The following is a 6376-nucleotide window of genomic DNA, read 5'->3' as shown; positions in this document are numbered from 1 at the left end:
CCCGCAAGCAAGGTGGAGGGAGCCACCACACTGCAAAAAAGCCAACTTGTATTTTTTGGCCTAAAACAGTGATTTAAGTTGGTAAAACTTGGAAATATAAATTATTGACATTTAGGCCAATAATATAAGTTAGCACAACAAAGGAAGCCAGTTGTCTGCTCAAAAACAAGTTGGTGAGTTGTTGTTACTTATATTTTTAAGTTGGGGTTCACAACAAGGGACAATAGTTCTGATAACTCTTATTTCTTTGTTGTGAAATGCGGGAAATCTGTGAAATTCGGTCATTAACGAAAGCTAGCGGTTAACTGATGCTAGCGGCTAACTGATGCTATCGACGCTGCTTGTTACAGCTACAAGAGTAGCCATTAGCATATCAATGCTAACTCAAAATTGTGGTCGCAACATTAGCTGACATTTCATAGCGGCGTTACAGTCGTGCCAATTCAGCACATTGCAGAAGTTAGCAGAAGTAAGGATTAAAAGTTATTACAATGTAAAATTATAAGTTAGTACAACTTATAGTTGAGTTGCGGGAATGCCAACTTTCCGAGTTGCAATTGAAGTCTCATTGTGGCTGTGCCGCCTGAGCTTGAGTCCACACAGGTAAGCAACCCTTAATTAAATTAATTAAAATGATACGGGAATTTTATTCTGAGTTGTGTTGTGCAGTGTTGTACATCGTTTGGTGGAGATGGCAACCTACACATTTTCAACATTTAAACACAAACAGGTTTTCAGTCATTAGCGAAAGCTAGCGGCTAACTGATGCTAGTGGCTAACTGATGCTAGCGGCTAACTAATGCTAGCGGCTAACTGATGCTAGCGGCTAACTGACGCTAGCGGCTAACTGACGCTAGTGGCTAACTGATGCTAGCGGCTAACTGATGCTAGCGGCTAACTGATGCTAGCGGCGCTGCTTGTTACAGCTTCAAGAGTAGCCATTAGCGTATCAATGCTAACTCAAAATTGTGGTCGCAACATTAGCTGACATTTCATAGCAGCGTTACTAATTCAGCACATTGCAGAAGTTAGCAGAAGTAAGGATTAAAAGTTATTACAATGTAAAATTTTAAATTCGTACAACTTACATTTGATTTGACAAAAATCTGAATTCAGAGTTGAGCAAACTCAAAAACAAAACTTAAAAAATTTTGTTTAATCATCCAACTTAAAGTTTTATCGAAGTTTGTTGCCTTGAAATTTTGAGTTGACCCAACTTTTATTTTTTTGCAGTGCAGTAACAGATATTACTGGTTGAGGAGTAATAAAGCATGTATGTTTATATTCCTAGCAGCACTTGAATATTTAGATGTTTTCCCAATGTGAATATGAATATTTATATGTTGATGAAAATAATTTGAAAGAGATTATTTTGAAGATAAATCAAGTTTTCTATATATTTGTGGGATCCGTGAAAATAGTTTTCTACACTGTATTGTGAAAATCTTTGCACATACTTGTTGATATGCAAACATGTTGGTTATTTAAGAATTTTATCATTATTTAGGTTAATTTAAAAATACAGTCTCAGTCTAAACCTGATGTATAAACTAGAGTAAAAATAAAACTAACCTTAATAAAACAAGTTAAAGTGACTTCACATCAGATATACAAAACATTTATCGCCACAACAAATTGACTTTAGGTTGCTAAGCTACTAGCTAATTGCTTGGGCTCATCATTAGTTAACCAGGTGTCTATAAAATGTTACGTTTTTATAGAAGACGATAAGATGACCTTTAATCTTAAAGCCCAAATGTGCTTTACTACATTAGACTGTATAACAGAAGTGGAAGTAGCCACCATGACGGCACCCATTGGTTTGTGGATGTTACCGTTATGAAGTCTTGATTTTGGCTTTTTGGCCGCCGCCATCTTGGTTTTTAGGGCCAGAAGTGACCAAATTTGGGCGAGAGGGTGGAGCTTAGTTATCAGTTAGCGCTAGCTTGTAGCTAGATTCACAAAAATGAACAGCCAAGTCTTGAAGAGTGTCTTTTAGTACAATGAAATGTTGAACAAGACATTTTTAAAGTTCTACAGTGGAAACACAGACAAACAAACTGGACAACACAGAAGAAGCGACTTTACAAAGTATCTCCGCCCTAAATCATCATCTATTTTAATCTAAGCGGGACCATAATTAACTAAATAAACATCATGCTGTATTGAAGACTTGAAATTAGGCTAATTTGGCAACATGGTCTCACAGGAATCCGTGAAATAGCCACGGATTTGCTTAACTCAAAATCCGTGGAATAGCCACGGAATCGCTCAAATTTCCGTGAAACTGACACGGATTTCGCTACAATGCAAGTTAATGGCAGTCATATCCCGTGGCTATTCCAACATACAAAGTGATTATGTACATTCACTGAGTGAATATTTAGAAAATAAAACATATATTTCTCGCTAGAAATGTGATCAAAATCCATTTTTATGCTGAAACTAAGTCAAAATATTGATTTTTCACTAAAAATGAGAGAACTGTCCGCCATGTTTTTTGTTCTGACCGCCGGGACCTTGAAAGTCACGTGACTTGGAACAAACCAATAGGAACAAATATCCATGGAATAGCCACGGGATATGACTGTCATTAACTTGCATTGTAGCGAAATCCGTGTCAGTTTCACGGAAATTTGAGTGATTCCGTGGCTATTCCACAGATTTTGAGTTAAGCGAATCCGTGGCTATTTCACGGATTCCTGTGAGACCAGGTTCTAATTTGGATATGTTTTACAGATGATTAAACATGCAAATTTATTTTTTTCTCAATATAAACAATAAGAAAAAAGGATCATTGTTGCCAAGGTTAAAATGACTTCAGTGTTCATTGTTGGAAGGTTTTTACCAAGAGCTGAATTATTATTATAGGTCTCCTCTCCCAAACTAAAGGACCAACTGATTAAAATAGTCCGGCGGTTTAGGACCAGATTTGGGAAGAAAGGGGACACGTCGGACAAAAGCACCAAATTTTTTTCTCTATCACCAAAGGTTTAAATTTTTGGTATGAGCCACTTCATCAAGATTGCAGATCGGAGATGGCAGCCATATAAAATCTATGAGAACCAATATATCTTCTAAGCCACTTAGAAGGTCAATCTTAGTGTCAAAATATACATTTTCTGGGTCAAAGAATAATTTAAAGCTACTAAGAATATCACTAGATGATCAAATAGATATGTTCATTTTGGCCATGTATTTACATAATTATTAGATTCAGCTCAGGATTCCCTGCTGCAGCACTTGAAGCGAGTTGCCTACCAGTCTGGGTGAAAATGAACATTTCTATTTGATCAAATAATCATCTAGTGATATTCTCAACAGCTTTAAATGATTCCTGGACCCAGAAAATGTAGATTTTGACACCAAGATTGACCTTCTGAGTGGCTTGGAAGATATATTGGTTCTCATAGACTTTATATGGGTGCCATCTCGGATCGGCCAGCTTGATGATGTGGCTCCTACCCAAAATTGAAACCTATGGTGATAGAGAGCACGTGGAAAAAATTTGGTGCTTTTGTCCAGCGTGTCCCTTTATTTAGCTAAGCCGCCTGACTAAAACTGTTGGTGGATGTAGTCTCTGTGACCTGAAATTCTGCATTTCTCAGCATCGCCATTTTGCTTTTTTAACCAGTGCACCCAGTAAAACCACCGTCTAAGAAGTCTGTATCGCAATGATGTGTTTTAAAATTTGTTTTTATGTATAAACAACCCCTTCCCTTTGTGTTTCTCCAAAAATGTCTCCTTGTTTTTGTGCAGTTTGGTACAGCAATTAAGATAATGCAACTGCTAGTAATAACATTTAAGCAGATATTATTTCATACATTATAACAAATAAATTAAAAGAATACACTACAGGTTAATTTAATGTTTCGGCAGTCATTTCTGTTATTTTTCCTCCTCCTGTTGTGTTATTGTGCTTCACCTACACTACCGGTCAAAAGTTTTAGAACACACCAACTTTTCCAGAATTGAATTGAAAATGATGCAGTTTAATGTCTCAGTGTACTCTGAAATTAATGCACATTTGCAACATTTAAAATTCTTTATTGAGCATGATAGTGTTTTGAAAGTAAAAAAAAAGATTAAAAATCGCATTTTATGTTGGACTAAAGGACTAAAAAAAGACACAAAATGACCAAAAAGAGACACAAAATGACAAAAAAAAGACACCAAAAGACACGAAATGACTAAAAAAAAAACACAAAATGACTGAAAAAAGACACCATAAGACACAAAATGACCAAAAAAAGACACAAAATGACAAAAAAAGAGACAAAATGACAAAAAAGACATCAAAAGACACAAAATGACTAAAAAAAGACACATAATGACCAAAAAAAGACACAAAAAGACTTACAAAGACATGAAAAGAATTAAAAAATGGACAAAATAGCCCAAGACTCCATAGAGTTAAGTTGTTAACCCATTTCTTGTTCCCTGAAAAAGGCCTACTTGTATAATTCTGAAATGTACATTATTTTCCAGTTTTGGTTAAGCTTACCTTTTTTGGTGTTCTAAAACTTTTGACCGGTAGTGTATATTTCATTACTTGTTTCAATCTTGATTCATTTCTTACTGTAACAGCTGATATTTGTGGACTTTTGTAGCACTTTGGACAGGATTTGTGCAATTTTAGAACAGAAAATGAAAAAAAAAGAAAGGGTTAAACCATCTGTAACCTATTTGGTCAACCTGTTTGTGTTCTTGTGTCTTTATCTGCACAGATTAACGCTGAAGCCTTATTTTAAACGACAGAGATTTTGTTGCAAATAGTGTATTTTAATTTAATATTTAAATATCTGATCTCATTTCAAATCAAACCAATCAAGCGTATAAGTGTTTTTAATTTAATGTTTGTGATTTTTGGGACAATTTTCTACCATTTTTGTCCTTTTTCTCCTGAGAAAAAGTGAACTGATTCACTGTCATGCTCCTGTGGTGATCATTTGATGAACTGCGTTACCATGGAGACAATGAGCGTTACCATGGAGACGTGTTGCTGCTGTGTTGGTGGCACCACCTGCTGGTGAAGCCCAGCTGGAACATGTTTCTTCTTTTTACTGTCTCTTTTGGAATAAATTATTGCCAAAATGACGCGAAAATAATAAAACTTCTGATTTTCAGAAAAGCCAGAAAACGTTGATTTGTTTGTTTGTTTGTTTCTTCTTGTATTTGTTTGTTATTCACATGATGCAGTAATTTAAAAAGAGCAGATAAAGTATTTAAATGTATGAATGGTGCTCAAAAGTGTCTTTTCTTGTAATTATGTGATATGTGTGGTAATAAATAACAAGAATGGAAGGAAAATTTAAAAAAATAATAATATAAAATAAAATTAAAAAAAATATCCAGAAACAAATAAAGAAACTTATGATTCTCTTGGCAAGAAAACAAATATATTTTAAAATGTTGAACTATTCTTTTAACCCCTTTAACATGTGAATTACTAAAGTACAAAGTAATATTTTTTTTATTGTTTTTAATTTTAAATGAGTGAAAACATATTTTATTTTTTAATCAAATATATAAAATACATCATTTTGTTATTTTATACCATGCATTAACAGCATACAAACTGATTCATATAGGTCTTTAAAAGTTATTATAATTAATAATAATTTAATAAGCATTTGAATATTTCTGTTAAATTTAAGAATATCAGTGAGACTATAATCTTAAATAAAAAGTATAAAAAAACTCATGATATCGCTTCCTTTATTTATATAATATTTTGCATTTGTTTGCACTTTTAACTAATCACTTTTTTGTTCCTAAAACTGTGTTATTTTCGTATAATTTTTTCTTTGTATTTTATTTATTTTAGATTTATATAAATCTTTATTTTTTTATATATTTATTTTGTACCATGCATATAAAGCAATTCATGAAGCAGGTCATGAAAAATGTATAAATTACTATTATTATATTATTATAATTGCTGTTAAATAAATAAAATGTATCATACCATTATTTTAAATAAAATCTACAAAAAAAGGAGAAATGTAAATTTAGTGCTGGAGGCCTTTGGAGCCCAGTAAAAATTATGATTATAGTTAAATTAGTAACATCTTATTTAGTTGAAATATACACGACTGGTCAAAAGTTTTCCAGAATTTAATTGAAAATGATGCAGTTTAATGTCTCAGTGTACTCTGAAATTAATGCACATTTGCAACATTTAAAATTCTTTATTGAGCATGATAGTGTTTTGAAAGTAAAAAAAAAGATTCAAAACCACATTTTATGTTGGACTAAAAGACTAAAAAAAAGACACAAAATGACCAAAAAAAGACACAAAATGACAAAAAAGACACCAAAAGACACAAAATGACCATAAAAAGACACAAAATGACAAAAAAAGACACCAAAAGAC

This window comes from Centropristis striata, chromosome 17, assembly GCF_030273125.1.
Source record: "Centropristis striata isolate RG_2023a ecotype Rhode Island chromosome 17, C.striata_1.0, whole genome shotgun sequence".
Lineage (NCBI taxonomy): Eukaryota > Metazoa > Chordata > Actinopteri > Perciformes > Serranidae > Centropristis > Centropristis striata.
The sequence above is the reverse complement of the archived record's forward strand: the minus strand, read 5'-3'. Positions refer to the sequence as shown.